Raw genomic sequence first — 21,615 nt, 5'->3', positions numbered from 1 at the left:
CGTCAGATCACCTCCCAAGTGCAGTGTTTACATCTGTTCTCTACCCTAAACACCCACTAATTACCCATCAATCACCCCCTGTCACTGCTACCTATCAGATTAGACCCCTATCTGCCCCTAGGGCACTCAATCACCCGCCCACACCCTCAGAACGCCCTCAGACCCCAGCCCTGATCACCTCGCCAGTGCATTGCTTGCATCTATTCCCCCCTCTAATCACACCTTGAGACACCCATCAATCACCTCCTGTCACCCCCTAGCACACCTACCCATCAGATCAGGCCCTAATTTGCCCCGTGTGGGCTCCTGATCACTCGGCCAAACCCTCAGATCCCCCTCAGACCCCCTTCCGATCACCTCCCCAGTGCATTGATTGCATCTATTTTCCCCTCTAACCACCCCCTGAGACACCCATCAATCACCTCCTGTCACCCCCCTAGCACTCCTATCCATCAGATCAGGCCCAATACAACCTGTCATCTAAAAGGCCACCCTGCTTATGACCGGTTCCACAAAATTCGCCCCCTCATAGACCACCTGTCATCAAAATTTGCAGATGCTTATACCCCATAACAGTCATTTTGAGACATTTGGTTTCCAGACTACTCACGGTTTTGGGCCCGTAAAATGCCAGGGCGGTATAGGAACCCCACAAGTGACCCCATTTTAGAAAAAAAGACACCCCAAGGTATTCTGTTAGGTGTATGACAAGTTCATAGAAGATTTTATTCTTTGTCAAAAGTTAGCGGAAATTGATTTTTATTGTTTTTTTTCACAAAGTGTCATTTTTCACTAACTTGTGACAAAAAATAAAATCTTCTATGAACTCGCCATACACCTAACGGAATACCTTGCGGTGTCTTCATTCTAGAAATTCTTTCAAAAATTGTCATTTACAGAGATATTTCTCCCACCCAGCATGGGTATGTGTAAAAATACACCCCAAAACACATTATACTACTTCTCCTGAGTACGGCAATACCACATGTGTGGCACTTTTTTGCAGCCTAACTGCGCTAAGGGGCCCAAAGTCCAATGAGCACCTTTAGGCTTTACAGGGTGCTTACAATTTAGCACCCCCCAAAATATCAGGACAGTAAACACACCCCACAAATGACCCCATTTTGGAAAGTAGACACTTCAAGGTATTCAGAGAGGAGCATAGTGAGTCCGTGGCAGATTTCATTGTTTTTTGTCGCAAGTTAGAAGAAATGGAAACTTTGTTTTTTTTTGTCACAAAGTGTCATTTTCCGCTTACTTGTGACAAAAAATAATATCTTCTATGAACTCACTATGCCTCTCAGTGAATACTTTGGGATGTCTTCTTTCCAAAATGGGGTCATTTGGGGGGTATTTATACTATGCTGGAATTCTAGCCCCTCATGAAACATGTCAGGTGGTCAGAAAAGTCAGAGATGCTGGAAAATGGGAAAATTCACTTTTGGCACCACAGTTTGTAAACGCTATAACTTTTACCCAAACCAATAAATATAGGCTGAATGGTTTTTTTTTTTAATCAAAAACATGTTTGTCCACATTTTTCGCGCTGCATGTATACAGAAATTTTACTTTATTTGAAAAATGTCATCACAGAAAGTTAAAAAAATCATTTTTTTGACAAAATTCATGTCTTTTTTGATGAATATAACAAAAAGTAAAAATCGCAGCAGCAATCAAATAGCACCAAAAGAAAGCTTTATTAGTGACAAGAAAAGGAGCCAAAATTCATTTAGGTGGTAGGTTGTATGAGCGAGCAATAAACCGTGAAAGCTGCAGTGGTCTGAATGGAAAAAAAGTGCCTGGTAAAAAAAAGGGGGGTAAAGCCCACGGTCCTCAAGTGATTAAAGTGTACCCGTGGCAAACGTTGGGTACAAAAAGACATGCTTACCGAAGAAGATGGAAGCCTCTGGATCATGTAAAGCCTTGTCACCTGGCAGGGATCGGTACTCAATCCCTCAGGCAGCATTGCAGGGCTAACACTGTACAATGCCAGCTAGCGACATGCTCTGTTGTTATGCCAGGAAGGAGGGACCAGAGTCAGGCGCGGAGCTAGGGGGGGTCGGGGTAGGTCAAGTGCCCCCGGGCGCCGGGTCCCTAAGGGCGCCCAGCTGAGCTGATTTTTTTTTTTTTTTTTTTCTGCGGAGGGGGGCAGCGCAGAGAAGAGAAGAGGGAGAGCTATGTGGACGGTGGAGAAGGGGGCCATCTCCCCTTCTTCTCTCACCTTAGGGCTCTCCTTCCCTCCATCGCTGTCCCCTCCGTTATTGTCCGGGTGCTGGCGCAGCGGGCGGGACTCACCTCCGTCTCGCTCCAGCGCCGGCCGGAAGTTCGGATCCCGCAGCCGCTGCTCTGGTCTGGACTAGACCAGAGTAGCGGCAGATCCATCCGCGCTGCGACGAGACGGAGGTAAGTTCCGCCCGCCGCTGCCAGCACCCGGACATTAATGGAGGGGACAGCGAGGGAGAGAGAGCAGCTCTCCCTCTTCTCTGTGCTGCTCCCCTCCTGCTGGGGAGGCAGGGAGGGGGGCACCTGGCTACCTACTCTGGGCATATATACCCCTGGCTACATCTACTGGGCATATATACCCCCTGGCTACATCTACTGGGCATATATACCCCTGGCTACATCTACTGGGCATATATACCCCTGGCTACATCTACTGGGCACAAATACCCCTGGCTACATCTACTGGGCACAAATACCCCTGGCTACATCTACTGGGCACATATACCCCTGGCTACATCTACTGGGCATATATACCCCTGGCTACATCTACTGGGCATATATACCCCTGGCTACATCTACTGGGCATATATACCCCCTGGCTACATCTACTGGGCATATATACCCCTGGCTACATCTACTGGGCATATATACCCCTGGCTACATCTACTGGGCATATATACCCCTGGCTACATCTACTGGGCATATATACCCCTGGCTACATATACTGGGCATATATACCCCTGGCTACATCTACTGGGCATATATACCCCTGGCTACATATACTGGGCATATATACCCCTGGCTACATCTACTGGGCATATATACCCCCTGGCTACATCTACTGGGCATATATACCCCTGGCTACATCTACTGGGCATATATACCCCTGGCTACATATACTGGGCATATATACCCCCTGGCTACATGGACTGGGCATATATACCCCCTGGCTACATATACTGGGCATATATACCCCTGGCTACCTACTCTGGGCATATATACCCCTGGCTACATATACTGGGCATATATACCCCCTGGCTACATATACTGGGCATATATACCCCCTGGCTACATATACTGGGCATATATACCCCCTGGCTACATGGACTGGGCATATATACCCCTGGCTACATATACTGGGCACATATACGCCTGACTATATATACTGGGCACATATTATTCTCCTGGCTACATATACTGGGCATATATACCCCTGGCTACATATACTGGGCACATATACCTCTGGCTACATATACTGGGCACACATATCCCTGCCTACATATACTGGGCACATATACCCCTGGCTACCTGTTCTGTGGACATCTCTACCCCTGGCTACCTGTTCTGGGGACATCTATACCGCTGGCCACCTATTCTGGGGACATCTATACCGCTGGCCACCTATTCTGGGGACATCTATACTGCTGGCCACCTATTCTGGGGACAACTATAGACCTGGGGCTACCTATTTTTGGGGAACCACGTCAGATTGAGTGTATTTTGGAGAACTGCTGCCAGGTGAGAGGTGTCTACCATATTAAGGGGGCATTCTACCTATTTATGTGAAATGCTGTCTATTTATGTGACTCATGACTGCTGAATTTGTCTTGTTGGGGGCCTCATGGTTACTGAATTTGTCTTGTTGGGGGCCTCATGATTTGTTGGGGGCCTCAAGATCGCTGAATTTGTCTTGTTGGGGGCCTCATGATTGCTGAATTTGTCTTGTTGGGGGCCTCATGATTGCTAAATTTGTCTTGTTGGGGGCCTCATGATTGCTGAGTTGGTTATGTTGGGGGTCTCATGATTGCTGAATTTGTCTTGATGGGGGGGGCTCATGATTGCTGAATTTGTCTTGGAACATGCTGGAAGGTACATACTGAGGGAGGGTGGGTGAGCGTGAGCCTGCTAACCTCCATATACATTTGGCTCCACCCGTAACCACGCCCACATTTATTATGTGACAACGCCCCTTTTTGGCGCGGGGGGCGCATTAATAGTCTTTGTCCCCGGGCGCTGAAAACCCTAGCTACGCCTCTGCACAGAGTAGTGCAGGAGTGACATCATGTGGCAGCCAGTGTGAGTGGGGAGAGCAATGCCTTTACCCCCTTGGGAGGTCGGGGGCTGAAGAACACACAGCGGATTCTCGGCAGAGGTGGTCGTTATTCGGTCGCCTTGCACACATTTCATCTAGGGTGTACATGGCTTTAGTCTATGTTCACAGTGTACAATCCACAAGAGAAGTCGGCACACCGTCTATCCATGTATGGGTGCTTGATGAAGTGACATGGACAGTGTCACATTAAAACAGTCCAAGTAGTTGAAATCATCAGCACACCAATTTCCAACGCACATACTATTTATTGTGCCAGTTTCCACACAATACTCCAACAATTGTTTCGGGGCCACACAGGGTCCCCCTTTATCAAGGCATGTGGTTCAACCATATGTTCACAGTGTGGCGTTGCAGTGTGATGTAAGAGGCAATTTAACACACAGAATCACACTGCAATTGTAGGTCTATGTGTTGTTCGTAGTGCATCCAGTGCAATGCAAGCCAACTGACTCTGATATCCCAATGCAGAGCATGCAGAGGTCCGTTAACAGTGGCAGTGAAGTATACTTTTCATTGACTGTATGCTACACAACACACGCATAACGTGCAATGCAATTTTTCCCCTTCGTTTGTTTCCTGTTTTACAGGGAATGCAGTGCAGCTTCTCACTGTAAACTTAAAGAGACATTGAAGCAAAAAAAAATATATGATATAATGAATTGGTTGTGTACTATGAATAATTACTAGAAGATTAGAAGCAAAGAAAATATTCTCATTCTTTTATTTTCAGGTATATAGTGTTTTTTTTAACATTGCATTATTCTATAATATGTGCAGATTACACAACACTCAGCATTGAAAATGATTCTTTCAGAGCAGTCTGTGAAGTAATGACCTCTCCTCTAGCAGAGAAAAAGTAAACAGTTCACTTACAGTTGAGATAATAAAAGTCAGATAACAGCCCTCTCCACGACTAACTTAGTCGGAGAGCTTAATGGCTTGTTTGCATAGAGATAACAACTGGAGTTTCTCAACTCTTCCTGTACTGGAAACAATTAGACTGATGTATCTGATCTTAATGTTTTATTTCTTAGCTGTGCTACACTACCACACAAATCATAATATCATCATTTTTTTTTTTGCTTCAGTATCTCTTTAAGCTTTCTGGAGAAATGAATATGCTTCAAAACAGATGTTGCTGACGCTAAGGTAAGAACAATACAATTTTAGGCAACAACAAAAAATCAGAAAAGAGAAAAAATGGTAAACTAAACATGTACAGTATTGTAAGTCAGCACTCACCATCTTTTCTATAAATATAATATGAAGTACAGACAAGCATAGTTTCCTCATGTGTTTAGCACTGGGGTATAATGAAAAACATTATCTTTCAGTTTATTATTTACATAACCACAAGCTGTTCAGAGATCTGCTTATTTAAAGAAAAAAACAAACCTCTTTGAAACTGAATCATCCTATCAGATTATCCACCATGTGCAAATGTTGGCTTCGGCCCAATGGCAATATATCCGCATTTATGTGCCAGTGTTCACAGGCTATACAAATATAAGTATTGCTGTCACTTGTATCAGATATCCCAGGGACCACTTTTTTCAATTTCTCTGAATGGTGTACAGGGACATTTACAAGTCAGATGTCTTATGTCTGTGGCAGGTGTGCGAGAAAATGCACCCATTTTTGTTACTTTGAATATTTTGGGGCACAAACTTGGCAATTCTGTTGCACATCTTGTTGCATGTGACTGTGGAGTTAGGGTTTGTTCACTGATTTTTATTAAGCGCTGAAAAGTGCTTGTGTAATGATTTCCTATGTGAGTGTTCACATTTGAGCGTTGCGATTTTGTAAAAATCACAAACGTGCCACCTGTACCATTTTCTGAGCATTTTAGCTCAATGGCAGGTATAGGGTAAGCGCAAATCGCTTCAAAACACTTTGTATTGTGATTTCTCGAGCACTTTGATGAATAAATACATTGTATTTATTCATTTCCGGGTTAAAGAGTTCACTTGCGTCAGGAAGTGAAAAATCAATCGCTCCGCAAAAGCACTTAGAAAAATGCTTTTCTAAGCCGAAATTGCTCTGAAAGCACTTTGTAAAAGCGCTTTCTTTCAAAATCACCCCATAAATCACCAGCTCTTGCAATAACGCTGGCGATTTATATTGTGAACAAGGCTCTTTTTTCGTGCTACTGTATAACATGCTGGGCTGCTATCAAATATATCAAAATATGGTGGGCTCCTTAACTGCCCCAGTACTAACCTGTTCTGCCCCCGGCCAGAGCAATTTTTTTATAATTCAAACTGTGATCACTGTCATTGGTGCGCAGGGGCGTAACAATAGACCCTGCAAGGGATGCCTCTGCAGGGGGGCCCAGAAGCCACAGGGGGCCCGTGGGGGGAAAAGTTTGAGAGACTGACAGCTAAGGGCATGGAGAGAAAAAACGTATTCTGCTCTCGCACCATTGTTATATTGACTGCATGTGTCCACCACACAGATAAGGAATCAAACACACTTTGGAATTGGTACACTGTCCCTGCTCCCTAGGGTTCGTAAAAAACATCTGTCTCTCACTGTTGCAAAGATCTGATGACTGCATGTACAACCTAACAAAGAACAGAGTCACATTTTGAAAAAAAAGTTGTAGACTTTCCCTTTTTCCACTCTGAAAGGAATCCTAGATTCTTATCACACAGGCTAATGACCTTATGGCCTCTAATTCCTTTTACAACACAGCAGAGTGGAGATTGATGTCTTTATTGTTGCTGCTTCATTGAGAGCTTGTTGTCTCATACTGAGTCCAAGATCCCGTAATGACAGAATCAATCAGTGACATTCTGAATGTTTTGCCAAAGTTTCAGTGAATACTATATGTTATGTTCAGCATGTCATTGTTGTTCCTCCATATAGCATGTGCTCTCATGTAGTAAAATAATAAGGCTGTGTGTGTATGTATGTACTGGGAGCAGAGCTGCAATGAGGGACTTGTCGGCTGCAAGGGGCTGGAGGAAGCCCCGGGTATCCCTATCGCGGTGGCCCTGAATACATACCTGTTTCCTTATCGCGGTGGCCCTGAATACATACTTTACCGGGAACAGTTGTAAAGATTGTTTGCAGTGCTACTGATTCCCATAGAGAGGTGTGCCGCACAGTACCAAGCTCACCGCATGGTAAAGCGCTGAAGCCTCTGCATTGCTACGGTTGTATTGCGATGCCCCGCTGGTACTGTGGCGTGTCTCATGGGGAGAAGGACTAATGACCACTGCAATGAGCTGTGGCCCCCCCCATGGAGCTGTGGAGATGCAACGTGACGTGCAAGGAACCTAAAGTGTACCCGAGAGATTCAAGTAAAAGGATTCATACTTACCTAAGGCTTCCTCCTGTCTCATGTGGTCCTTTATCTCCCTCCGGTCCCCTCCAATGCACCGCTGATAGCCCCGTAAAGTACTGTGCATGCACAGTCCCAGCCGCATCCCCCGTATCACACTGCTGTAGCCAGGAGCACTCTGAGCATGCGTAGCTAGTTAAGATGACGCTTCAGGCCACAGGAGTGTGACAGGGGCTTGCGCGCGGCCGGGACCACGCATGTGCAGTGGCCCACAACCTAGCTGGATTGCGGACTCCACTGTGACACAACGGAAGAGACCAGACCGAAACAGAAGGAGCTAATGGACCTCAGGGGGCTGGAGCAGAGCAGGGACAAGGTCCTCCAGCACCCAAGGCTGAGACACCAAAGTGCGCCCCTCCATCCCTCCCACCCCAGCCATCACACACTGATTGCTATTAGACTAAGAGGGCCACAGGGCCCACAACCTCCCCAACACCTTAATATCTAGTTATCTGGCTTGCAGTCACTGCCATTTATCCCATTTTCTTATTTATTTCTGCTTCATACACAATTAGGAATGACAGCTGAATGAATTGTGCGCCCCCTCCTACACTGCGCCCTGAGGCTGGAGACTCTCCAGCCTATGCCTTGGCCCGGCCCTGGGCTGGAGGATGCCCCAAGTAATTATAAATCATTTTACTTTAATTGTCTCAGGTTTACTTTAAGTAGTGCTATGCCTGATGCCACAATAGTTAATGCGCAGAAAAAACGGTGGTATCACAGATTACAGCATATAGATGTCTAAACCTTCATGTCACAGGGGAAACAGGAAGATCTATGTGGTAAGAGCTATCCGAAACCTGCAGGAGAAAATGACACATTTTTACCACTTTACAGGAATGTTTCAATGTTTGAAAGACTACATTGTAATGAAATACATTTTGCAACATGCTTGACTCTTCCCCTAACCCCCTTTCTTCCTAGTAGGGAATGAATCACGGGTTACCAAAGATGCACAGTTGGGCCCTGCTCCACAATCAGTACCCAGCTCTGTGTTTTGATGGTTATGTTTTCACCAATGCATAGCCTTGGCAAGGCCTAGTGTGTCAGGTTTTTACCTTACATTTTTAAAAATATAACTGTGCTCTGTATTTTCTTGCTGTAAAAACATGGGAGTAACAGTCCAGCCTGGGCCAAATCACGCCAGAATCAGTAGCTGCTATTTGTCCCAGCTGCTAAGATGCTACAGTAGTAGTTGCCAATGTTGTGCAATGCAGTTTTAACAGCGATTACAACAAGTTTCCTCTGCTCTTTTGTGGCATGGTTGTTAGCAGCTGCATTGGATAACATTGGTCAAACTGGTCAATGTAGCTAACAGATAGATCCCTCTCAGATTATTATCTGATCAAATCCCTCCACACACAGTACAAACATTTTCAATTGATTTCAGCATGAAAATATGTGCGCACTGCTTGCCAGGTCCCCAGGTATCCCAAGGTCAGGGACAGGCTGGAAAGGTCTGTACCTTTCCAGCCTGCCCCTGACCTTGGGAGACCTGGGGACCGGGCACGCAGTGCGCACATATTTTCATGCTGAACAAGGTTGCCAAGGCTGGAGCAACCCCACAAAATTTTGAGAAACAGCTGCGGGTAGACCCGTGAAAGTATTGTGGATGGTCCACACAGCTTAGTGTACAAGAGGGTGCCGCCTCCCTCATCCTTCCCCATTGGCTCTGCCCCGCGCCAATGATGCTGCAATCGGCATCATGCACTGGAGCAACAGGCTGGCCAGGGTAAAGTGTGCTCAGACTGGATAATTGCCTTTGCCCCGCCCCCAGCAGCATGGCATTGGCTGAGCTCCTGCCTCCCTCCTGTCATGTCTTCCTATGGGCAACTATATCAATAGCTTTGGTGCTTTACAATGTGAGAACATACAAACACCATGCAGATAGTTCCCCCTTTGGGATTGGAACAGGGGACACTGCAAGGCAAGAGTGCTATCCACTATGTCACCATGAACATTTAGATGTGGCAGTATTGGTTGGGACATCAAGCATTTCAAATCTAGCAGTGCCATGATCTGATTTGATTGCAAATGTTTGCAGAACATTGATTATATTCCAGTGCTATTAACTAGAGGGCCAGAATTAAGCCAAGGCCTAAAAGGCCATGACCTAAAACGCCACAGGAGCAAGTGTGCATGGGCATTTGCAATTGGAAGCTGGCCGGGCAGTGAGATCAGGCTCGCCTGACCGCGGTACTCTTTTGCCGGATGCCTGTGGCTGTGCAGTGTGTGTGCACTGCTTGTGTACACACAGCAACACCCAGTCTTGAGCCCGTCTTGCTTCAGTGGCTGTTTTGCAGTGGCTGCAGGCGGCTACAGGCTACTGGATCTGGCTGGATACATGATGTGATGCGAGCGGGCATTGCAGATTCACTCACCTATCCTCTCGCCTCCAACGTCGAAGCTTTCTCTTCCCCTCCATCAACCGTGCAATTCTCTGCAGTCAGCGTTTCCTGTTATGTGACCTGTCAGTAACGTGCCGAACACCGGCCGGAGAGAGATGCACAGCGGCAGCTGATGGAGAGGGAAGAGGAAGCTTCGGAGCTGGAGACGAGTGGATAAGTGAGTGACTGGCAGAGGGCTGCTGTGGTGTTGGTGGGAGGGTGTTTTGGGGGGAGGGGAAGAAGCACCTGGCTATCTAAATGGAGGGGGAGGAGCACTTGGCTATCTAGGGTGGGCCTGGCTATCTATAGGGAGGTGGATAAGCACCTGGCTATTTATAGGGAGGGAGAATGGGGAGTAGCATTTGGCTACCTATGGGGAGGGGGAGAAGCATTTGTCTACCTATAGGGAAGGGAGGGGGGAGAAGCACCAGACTACCTATAGGGAGGGGGAGATGCATCTGTCTACCTATAGGGAAGGGGGAGATGCATCTGGCTACCTATGGGGAGGGGAGAAATATTGATCTACCTATAGGGAAGGGAGTGGAGGGGGAGAAGCACCAGGCTACCTATAGGGAGGGGGAGATGCATCTGTCTACATATAGGGAGTGGGAAGAAGTACTAGGCTACCTATAGGGAGAGGGGAGGGGAGAAGCATTTTACTACTTATGGCAGGGTGAGAAGTATTTGTCTACCTATAGGGGAGGGAGGGTGGAGAAGCACTAAGCTACCTATCAGGGGGTGGGGAGAAGCTTTTGGCTGTTTATGGTCAAGGGGAGAAGCATTTAGCCACCTATAGGGGGGAGGGGCACCAGGCCACCTATGGGGGAGGGGGTGAAGCATGGGGCTTCCTATGGTGAGGGGTAAAAGCATTTGGCTACCTGTAGCGAGGGGGAAGAGGCATCTGTATACCTATAGGAGAGGAATGGGGGATAGACATCTAGCTAAGGGCGGATAAGCATCTGCCTATAGGGGAGGGGGAGAAGCATCTGGCTACCTATATGGAAGTGAAGCATCTGGCTATCTATAGGGGAGAGAAGTATTTAGCTGCCTATATGGGGGGGGGGGGGGTTTGAAGCATACCTGCTTGTTGTGTATGACTAGTTTAAGTGATATTACATGTTCAATGTATTCTGTAAAATGTGTCAGTGTTATATAAACGCATCATAACTAACGTTATATCACGTGTGACCTAAGCCAAATTACTTAGCTGAGGCCTTTTAATGGCAACAATTATTTCCCAAAATGATAGGTGTATAAATGCCAATTTCAAAAATGAGATGCAACTTGTAATTTATTTCATTAAAAAAATATAAATATAGAGCAATATATTTTTTTTAACAGATAATTTTTTATTGAGTTTTAATATAAGTACAAGAGCAGTACAGAAAGACAGAAATAAAATAAACAACAAAAGAAAGAACAATTCCAGCAAAAAAAGTACAATTATGTAGGTCCAGAATATAAAGCGAATTTTGATTGCATTAGAACAAAGGTGGTGATAATCTTGCTATCCAATACTCACAGCTTATATATGTAACAGTAGGATATTCATAAAGGTCATTCATCACATTATGTGGTTATTATTCCCCATATCTTTAAACACATTGTAAGTCTTGAACTGCAACATTAAAGAGAATCTGTATTGTTAAAATCGCACAAAAGTAAACATACCAGTGCGTTAGGGGACATCTCCTATTCCCCTCTGTCACAATTTCGCCGCTCCCCGCCGCATTAAAAGTGGTTAAAAACAGCTTTAAAAAGTTTGTTTATAAACAAACAAAATGGCCACCAAAACAGGAAGTAGGTTGGTGTACAGTATGTCCACACATAGAAAATACATCCATACACAAGCAGGCTGTATACAGCCTTCCTTTTGAATCTCAAGAGATCATTTGTGTTTTTCTTTCCCCCCTGAGGGGGGAGTGCATAGCAGAACCACAACACTGAAGAACTTGGCAGCCTTCCAGACACAGGCTGACAAGTCTGACAAGGGAAAGATACATTGATTTTTTACAGAGACGAGACTGTGATAGTACAAAGTGCTGCAGTAAGCCAGAACACATTAGAATAGCTTTTGGAACTTGTAGGATGATAAAAAACAGGATGCAATTTTTGTTACGGAGTCTCTTTAATATCAAGGCTGGGAATTGTGGTTTCTGAGGCATTAACCCAACTATGCCAAATTTTATCAAATTTTTAGAATTGTTTTCGTGACTGGTATGTGATTTTGTATAGTGGGAGTGCTAGGTTTACTAGTTTTTCCATTCTCTTGTAGAGGGGACCAGAGGCAGCTTCCATTTTAAGGTTATGGCTTTCCTGGCATAGTATAGTAGAATTGATTGATTTTTGCTAGAGGGTATATCCCCCACAATTCCCAGTAAGCATAGTTGAAGTCCAAGACCACCGGTAATTGTAAGCTTATAGAGCAATATTTATATTAAAATCTATATTTGTGATTTTAAAATTCCAAAAAGACAAGTTGTTAGATTAATAAAATATATCTCTGGAAAAAACATAATCCCTCAGCAGATAGTAAAGATGTAGATAATGTAAACCAGACATGTGGCAATCTTAGCAACAAAACAGTTAAGACACCTGACCTGAGTGAATATAAAATACATTTAAGATTTGGGCCTTGTTTTTTTCTTTTTACTTTAGTAGGAATAAGGTGGTGGTGTCTGTGGGCTGCAGGGTCTCCCATTTCTCCAGTCCTGGCCACTCCCTTTACTTCTGCAATTGGAAATAAGTTGCCAGGAAGTGCCCGTGCCATGAACATGCTCATATGCACTGGGCATGCTAGAACCATGCATTCACAGTATGCAGAACAAGCACATTTGAGGTGAGCATGCGCAAGTTCATGAACCGGGTATGCGTGGTTTGTGAATTCATTCATACCCATGGGCACTTCCGGTGTATGTGTATGGGCAATGGGAATGTTATCTCAACTTGTGGTTTCTACTCGTCTAATCTGTAAATCTGTAAGTGTTGATGTCTGTAGGGGGGGGGGGGGGGGAGGATATTTGTTAGGGTAAAACTTTTTACTCCCCCCCCCCCCCTTTTCTCTTCAACATAAACCTGACACATTCAAAGCAACAGGATTCATACTAACCTCCTCCAGGCCCCTGTAGTATGTTAGCTCTCTGTGTGTTGGTCCAGTGCTTTCCTTTGCACCACTGTGGAATAAGCAATCCAGATGGGTTGCAGCCCACTGAGTATGCATGGTCACGCCCCTGCTCACCCCCTGATCACGCTCCCATCACCAGGACTTCCTGAACTGCACATGCGCAGAATGCTCCTGGCCATGGCGACACAATCAGGAGGTGTGTGTGCGGCTGGGAGCGCGCATGTGCAGTTGTCCCCGACTGGCTCGGTTGGGTACTTTACAAAGGTGAACAGTGGCGCAATGGAAGGGACCTAGAGGACGGAAAGGGAGCCGATGGACTACAGGGGGCTGGAGGAAGCCCCAGGTAAGTATTTAGTCAGGTACACTTTGAGTAGATCACCATTTTTTGTGGGTTATGAAACCTCCAACTGGCTGGTCATCTGGGAAAGGAAGCTTATGTCTTCTCATAGCTGGCATGAAGAAAGAAACTACACAAATTAACAGGTGCTCTGGACTTAAATTACTCTAGGCAAAACTTTTTTCAGTTTGGTCTGAATGCAAAAGAATTTGAACATCAAGTTTTATTTGTGTCTTTTCCAGTTTGGGGAGTGCCCCCCCCCCCCCCCCTTACTTCCTGGTCTTGGTGATCATTGTTTATACACGTCAATACAAAACATGCTGTGAACAGTATTGATGTATGTGCATACACGTTAATACTCTCCTGCATTGTAGACTCTTGCTTGACACATTTTACAGGAAGTTTGCAAGTTACAGGAAAGAAATGGTTAGGAAAATTAATTGGATCGCTTTTTGCACAGAAATCCTAGGGAAATTGAACGCCAGGGAGGTTATGTAGCAAGCAGGGATAGCCATTGCAGTTATTTGCCTATGGCTCCATTTTACCTCAGTCTTTCTCTACTGGCTCCTCGGAACAGTGAGGGAAATTGCTTTTATATTATATTGACTCTGAGAAAGACTCCTTAGGAACTGCCTAACTCATAACATGCTCTATTTTTAAGTACTCCGAGTAGTAATTCACTGGTGTTTCTACCCATGCTAATGAAATGTATGAGTTTATGAGGGCAGTAAAGAAGCTTATTAATATCATGTTATTTATTTTTAGCACAGACTGTACACCTGTGAAACTGTAACATTAACACGTTCTTAGATATGGAAGGATTTCTTTACTGACTATTTAAGTACCTGTTACTAATTTCTGGAAAATCTGTATATTGCACAAACTATTGAATTTGTGATCCGAGATTATCTGGATGTCCAGGAAAGGTTTATTGAACAAAAACATTTTCAACACCAAAATATATTTTTGCTATATTAGGCCTCTTGCACACTGCAAGCGATTCCGATTCAGATTCCGCTTTTTAATCATTTTTTACATCCGATTCAGTGTGCAGGGAGCAAACTGCAAATCGGAATCTTAACCAGATGTAAAAACTGATTAATAAGCGGAATCTGAATCGGAATCACTTGCCGTGTGCAAGAGGCCTTATATTGTTGCACGGCAGCAGAAGAAAAGTGGCCTTAGGCCACGTTCACAGTGGGACGTTGGATGGTGTTCCCTGTGTAACAGGAACGCAACGCAACAAAATAAAAAAAAGTCATAAAACATATTGCGGCTTTATTGAGTTGGGTACAGTGAAGCTATACAGTTAATGTGTTTACCGGTAACACACTTCAGTATGTTACCATACTATAACTCCTTACACTGCAATGCACTCGCCACACTGTGAACGTCACATAGGTAGTATATTGCAGTGCGTTATGCTGCATTACAGCGCAGCGCTGTACAGAGGACATCACTGTCACTTACAATCAAATCCCATACATAGGCTGATGCCTATGTATGGGTAGTGTATGGGTAGTGTATTGCATGGATCACAGTCTAGGGCCAATTTAGGGGGGGGGGAGGGGGGAATCAAAGAAACAGGTTAAAAAAAATGATAATCTTTTATAAAGAAAAAAAAAAAAAGATTGCAGCAGCAATCAGAGACCACCATAAGAAAGCTCTATTGGTGGTAAAGGAGGTAAGATTCATTTGGGTGCTAAGTTGAATGACTGAGCAATAAACTGTTAAAGCTGCCCAGTGCTGAATTGTAAAAAATGGCTTGGTCATTAGGACTGTAAACCTGTGGTCCTCAAAAAGGGTAGCCATACATCAGATGACTTGACGGCCGATCGATCATCCGATTCGATTATTATAATTGGATGAATATCGGTGCCACCAAGTGCATGCCCGACCGACTCGGTCCCAAAACTGGTTGCATTGTCTATCGCGCATGCTGCAAGATGTTGGACCAACTTGCTCAATCAAGTGCACGGTGGTAGCCGCTTGCTATTTTGGGTCGATCGATGAACACAACAAAATCCCCGGTGGTGTCCCCCCGGTGCCCAGTGCATGTTATACATTACCTGTCTGCTGCCTCCGCTTGTCCCCCAGGCACTCCACTCTCTATATACACACAACCATGTAGTTGCCTAGTAAGGGGCGCCAGGGGCGTTTCTAGGGTCCTTGGAGATCAGTGGCACCTGTGGGCACCAGGCGGGGAGGTACATGCGGCGCGCGCAGCGGCAAAAAATGGGCGTGGCCATGAGGTGAGTGGGCGTGGCCATGGGTGGGGCCAAATCTACATGAACTTAGCAGCGGTGTAAGCTACGGATAACAGGCCTGCCCATCGAAATATTGGACGGAGCCCCCTGTCCTTTATTTAGATCAGGGGTCTCAAACTCGCGGCCCGCGGGCCATTTGCGGCCCGCGATACAATATTTTGTGGCCCCAAGGCCCCAGAGCTTGTAGGGGCCCCCAGTGGCTACAAGAGGAAAAAAAAATTTTTCAAATCGGCCTTATAGTTTTTGAGAAAATCGATTTTAAAGTTGCAAAGGAAAAAAATACACATTTAAAAACCCGCCGACTTTAATGGTTAATAGCAAATCCACCTTAAATGCTAGAAACCCTAAATTTGCAGGATATGTTAAGGAGATCATTAGGAATAAGAGGAAAAAACAATTTTTCAAAAAGACCTTATAGTTTTTGAGAAAATCGATTTTAAAGTTTCGAAGGAAAATAGTATACTTTTAAATGCGGTAAATGTCACTTTTAGTAGCAAGCCTAACGGTAGTGTAATTTTACATGTATCAAAAGAAAGAGCAATACATTTCCTGACAGAGTTTCCAGGGGGTCCATACGCAGCCGCAGCGCTTTGGCCAGGTATCGCTATACAGCCGTAATATGGCTGTATGAAGATTCCTGGCATTTTTTCCTATTTTCCCAATTTTTTTTTTTATGTTTAGAGTGGGCGGGCAGAGGCGGCGATCCGCCGCGATTGACGTCAGGAGGGGCAGAGCTGAAGCTGAAAGCTCTGCCCCTTCCAGGAAATGCCGGCGGATTGCCCCCGGGGCAATTTGGGGGCTCTGCAGCCCTCGTTTTGCGGCGGGGACACGTGAACTCCCTTATGCGGCCCAGCCTCATCCTGACTTTGCCTCCTGCGGCCCCCGGGTAAATTGAGTTTGAGACCCCTGATTTAGATCATTTACAATCAGTATAGGCATAGATCAAAGATGTATACGCACATACAATTTTGATTGGTCAATCACTGACCCCCAATTTTCCCACCCCTGTGCAGTAAGTGGGCCAACAGACAATGAATTTTATGAACAGAGCTAAAATTGGCTAATCAAAATTGTATGTGTGTACCAGGCTTTACAGCTAATACTGTACATACTGAAAGTAGCAGGGATCAGCATACAATACAGCTGGTTTACAATCAATAAAGGCACAGAGTAACACCTTACACTGTACACACTGGAGGTAAATCAGCACACAGTGCAAGCACTAGAGAACAGCGTATACTGTACATACTGTAGGCAGCAGAATTCAGCACACTGCAGCTAGTGTGCCAAAAATATGACGATCACGTTGTGCGGCGTGCTTATCGCGCTGCACCAAAAAATGGGTGGGCCATGGACCAGAATATAGGTGTGGTAACGGATGGAGACAAATTTACATGAACCTAGCAATGGTGGGACATCAGATTAGGACAGTGGTGGCGAACCTTTTGGAGGCCGAGTTTCCAAACTGCAACCCAAAAGTCACTTATCTATCGCAAAGTGGCAACAGCAATTTAAACTAAATACTGTACAAACGTTTTAACTCATACATGAACATTATGGAAAATCCAAGTTGAAAATAAACTGTGAAGATAAACAATTTCATCCATCCTACTCCTGAAAAATGTATTCAATTTTTTAGAACCTCCCAGTTTTATTTTCTGTTTTAAAACGCTAAAAAAGTAGGTTTAATGCTATTGTCTCATATGATAAGGATTCAGCTTTTCCCATAGTCTCGCAGTTAGCAATCATGTGACCCCCAACAAGACATATTCAGCAATCATGAGGCCCCCAACAAATCATGAGGCCCCCAACAAGACAAATTCAGCAATCATGAGGCCTCCAACAAATCATGAGGCCCCCAACAAGACAAATTCAGCAATCATGAGGCCCCCAACAAATCATGAGGCCCCCAACAAGACAAATTCAGCAATCATGAGGCCCCCAACAAATCATAAGGCTCCCAACAAGACAAATTCAGCAGTCATGAGGCACATAAATAGACAGCATTTCACATAAATAGGCAGAATGCCCCCTTAATATGGTACCCCCCCAAGTTAGGTAGTGAGTGACAGGGACCCCCAGGTTAGCTAGTGAGTGACAGGCACCTCCAGTTAGGTAGTGAGTGACAGGGACCCCGATAGTGAGTGACAGGGAGCACCTTTAGGCAGTGAGTGAGTGCCAGGGAGCCCCTTTAGGCAGTGAGTGAGTGACAGGAAGCCCCTTTAGGCAGTGAGTGAGTGCCAGGGAGCCCCTTTAGGCAGTGAGTGAGTGCCAGGGAGACCCTTTAGGCAGTGAGTGAGTGCCAGGGAGCCCCTTTAGGCAGTGAGTGAGTGCCAGGGAGCCCCTTTAGGCAGTGAGTGAGTGACAGGAAGCCCCTTTAGGCAGTGAGTGAGTGCCAGGGAGCCCCTTTAGGCAGTGAGTGAGTGCCAGGGAGCCCCTTTAGGCAGTGAGTGAGTGACAGGGAGCCCCTTTAGGGAGTGAGTGAGTGACAGGGAGGCCCTTTAGGGAGTGAGTGAGTGACAGGGAGGCCCTTTAGGGAGTGAGTGAGTGACAGGGAGGCCCTTTAGGGAGTGAGTGAGTGACAGGGAGGCCCTTTAGGGAGTGAGTGAGTGCCAGGGAGCCCCTTTAGTGAGTGAGTGCGTGCCAGGGAGCCCCTTTAGTGAGTGAGTGCGTGCCAGGGAGCCCCTTTAGGGAGTGAGTGAGTGACAGGGAGGCCCTTTAGGGAGTGAGTGAGTGCGTGCCAGGGAGCCCCTTTAGGGAGTGATTGAGTGACAGGGAGGCCCTTTAGGGAGTGAGTGAGTGCCAGGGAGCCCCTTTAGGAAGTGAGTGAGTGCCAGGGAGCCCCTTTAGGAAGTGAGTGAGTGACAGGGAGCCCCTTTAGGAAGTGAGTGAGTGACAGGGAGCCCCTTTAGGGAGTGAGTGAGTGACAGGGAGCCCCTTTAGGGAGTGAGTGAGTGACAGGGAGGCCCTTTAGGGAGTGAGTGAGTGCGTGCCAGGGAGCCCCTTTAGGGAGTGATTGAGTGACAGGGAGGCCCTTTAGGGAGTGAGTGAGTGCCAGGGAGCCCCTTTAGGAAGTGAGTGAGTGCCAGGGAGCCCCTTTAGGAAGTGAGTGAGTGATAGGGAGCCCCTTTAGGAAGTGAGTGAGTGACAGGGAGCCCCTTTAGGGAGTGAGTGAGTGACAGGGAGCCCCTTTAGGGAGTGAGTGAGTGACAGGGAGCCCCTTTAGGGAGTGAGTGAGTGACAGGGAGCCCCTTTAGGGAGTGAGTGCGTGCCAGGGAGCCCCTTTAGGGAGTGAGTGAGTGACAGGGAGCCCCTTTAGGGAGTGAGTGAGTGCGTGCCAGGGAGCCCCTTTAGGGAGTGATTGAGTGACAGGGAGGCCCTTTAGGGAGTGAGTGAGTGCCAGGGAGCCCCTTTAGGAAGTGAGTGAGTGCCAGGGAGCCCCTTTAGGAAGTGAGTGAGTGACAGGGAGCCCCTTTAGGAAGTGAGTGAGTGACAGGGAGCCCCTTTAGGGAGTGAGTGAGTGACAGGGAGCCCCTTTAGGGAGTGAGTGAGTGACAGGGAGCCCCTTTAGGGAGTGAGTGCGTGCCAGGGAGCCCCTTTAGGGAGTGAGTGAGTGCCAGGGAGCCCCTTTAGGGAGTGAGTGAGTGCCAGGGAGCCCCTTTAGGGAGTGAGTGCGTGCCAGGGAGCCCCTTTAGGGAGTGAGTGAGTGCCAGGGAGCCCCTTTAGGGAGTGAGTGCCAGGGAGCCCCTTTAGGGAGTGAGTGCGTGCCAGGGAGCCCCTTTAGGGAGTGAGTGAGTGCCAGGGAGCCCCTTTAGGGAGTGAGTGAGTGAGTGCCAGGGAGCCCCTTTAGGGAGTGAGTGAGTGCCAGGGAGCCCCTTTAGGGAGTGAGTGAGTGCCCGGAGCCCCTTTAGGGAGTGAGTGAGTGACAGGGAGCCCCTTTAGGGAGTGAGTGAGTGACAGGGAGCCCCTTTAGGCAGTGAGTGAGTGACAGGGAGCCCCTTTAGGGAGTGAGTGCGTGCCAGGTAGCCCCTTTAGGGAGTGAGTGAGTGAGTGACAGGGAGGCCCCCCCTCTAGCCGCCGCCGCCGCTCCCCCCCTACCTCTCAGCAGACCTCAGGATCAGCGGCGACCCGACCAGATGTACGAGCGGGCACTGGACGCACCCGCTCGATATGCGGAAGTGATGTCACTTCCGCATATCAGTGCGGGCGCTGGGTCCTAGCGCCCGCACGATTGGTCGCCGGCTCGCCGCCTGATCCTGAGGTCTGAGACTGTCAGTGACGCGGCGGCTGGAGGGAGCCGCTGAGTCTTGACAGAGGGGGCGGCCGGGCGGAGATCCGTGGCACCCCAGGACAGATTGGGGGCACGTGCCCCCCTAAAACAGGGCTAGCGACGCCCCTGAGGGGCGCATATGATGTCAGATGTCATACATGTGGCCATGTTACTAGGCAACCACGTGGCGTGCGTGTATGCAAAACAGTGTGCCTGGAGCCTGCGGGGAGAAGCGGAGGTTGCAAACAGGTAATGTATAACTTGCATTGGGCACCGGGGGGGACATTTAACATTAGGGGGAAAGCGTCGGGCGGTGAGGCGGTCGAATGCAGCATCACAAGAACGATTCCGTATCGATTTCATCATGAAATTGATCGGGAATCAGCCTGTGGTGCATGGGCAGCCGAAAGATCTCTCTCTTATCAGATTCGATTAGCGAGAGATTTGTCTCTTGGTCGAATTTGCCCATCATCGTTAGATGTATGGCTAGCTTTTGTAATTATCACCTCTATATGTGCTTTGAATAGTGGCAATCATTAACAAATTGTTCATCTGCCCTGATTACATGTCTCTGACACTGTGGTTGTTCTTGGCAGCTTTTGGTGCTATATATCAATTGTTCTGCATAGAGTGCTTGAGTCATTCAACAATACGTTTATGTTATACACGCGATTTGACGTTTTACAACAGAATACGGTTGTTGTTATAGACGGTATTTTGCCGTTTAATATACGTCCATTACAGCGATACAGCACTATCGCAACTAAGGGAAAACATTGTTTTACATTATAACTTATAAATTCGGCTACATCCCGCGCCCTTTTTTCCATGCGCCCTTTTTCAATATATGCACGCACTGGTGTTTTCATCTTAAGGATGGAAGCAATTTTCCCCTGTCAGTGCTCCTCCCATTCGTTCACTAATAATTTTATCACTACTTATCACACCTAAATGATCTATATCTTGTTGTTGTTTTTTTGCCACCAATTAGGCTTTCTTTGGGTGGTACATTTTGCTAAGAATTATTTTATTCTAAATGCATTTTAATGGGAATAATAATAAGAAAATGGAAAAAAAATCATTATTTCTCAGTTTTTGGCCACTATAGTTTCAAGATTAAACATTCTACTGTACATAAAACCCACACATTTTATTTGCCCATTCATCCCGGTTTTTGCAATGGTTAAAGTATTTTCCTAGTACAATGTATGGCGACAATATTTTATTTGGAAATAAGGGTGCATTTTTTCAGCTTTGCGTCTATCACTACTTACAAGCCCATATAAGCAAACAATAACAGTAATATACCCTCACAACATACATATTAAAAAAATTCAGTCCCTTACATACGGTAACTATTCATGTATTTATTTTTAAACTGTAATTTTTTATTATTATTTTATTTTATTTTTTTACATGTGTTAAATGGAATCTAAAGTGAAAATAAACTTATGATCTAATGATTTGTATGTGTAGTACTGTTAAGAAATAAAACATTAGTAGCACAGATATGAGTCTCATATTGTTTGCAGTACAGGAAGAGTTAAG

The 21,615-nt window shown here is 46.2% G+C and overlaps 1 long non-coding RNA gene across 1 annotated transcript in view; it reads left to right on the top strand.

Annotated features, from left to right (window-relative positions):
* The window catches only part of LOC137557196 (uncharacterized), a 63,828-nt gene that overhangs the window by 3,308 nt on the left and 38,905 nt on the right, over positions 1-21,615 (top strand). The window contains exon 3 of the long non-coding RNA XR_011029537.1: positions 5,425-5,485. This is a non-coding gene — a long non-coding RNA (uncharacterized lncRNA). The remainder of the gene's footprint in view (positions 1-5,424; positions 5,486-21,615) is intronic.

Source organism: Hyperolius riggenbachi, chromosome 1 (genome assembly GCF_040937935.1).
Source record: "Hyperolius riggenbachi isolate aHypRig1 chromosome 1, aHypRig1.pri, whole genome shotgun sequence".
NCBI classification, from domain to species: Eukaryota; Metazoa; Chordata; class Amphibia; order Anura; family Hyperoliidae; genus Hyperolius; species Hyperolius riggenbachi.
This window is presented reverse-complemented; position numbering and strand designations above follow the sequence as displayed.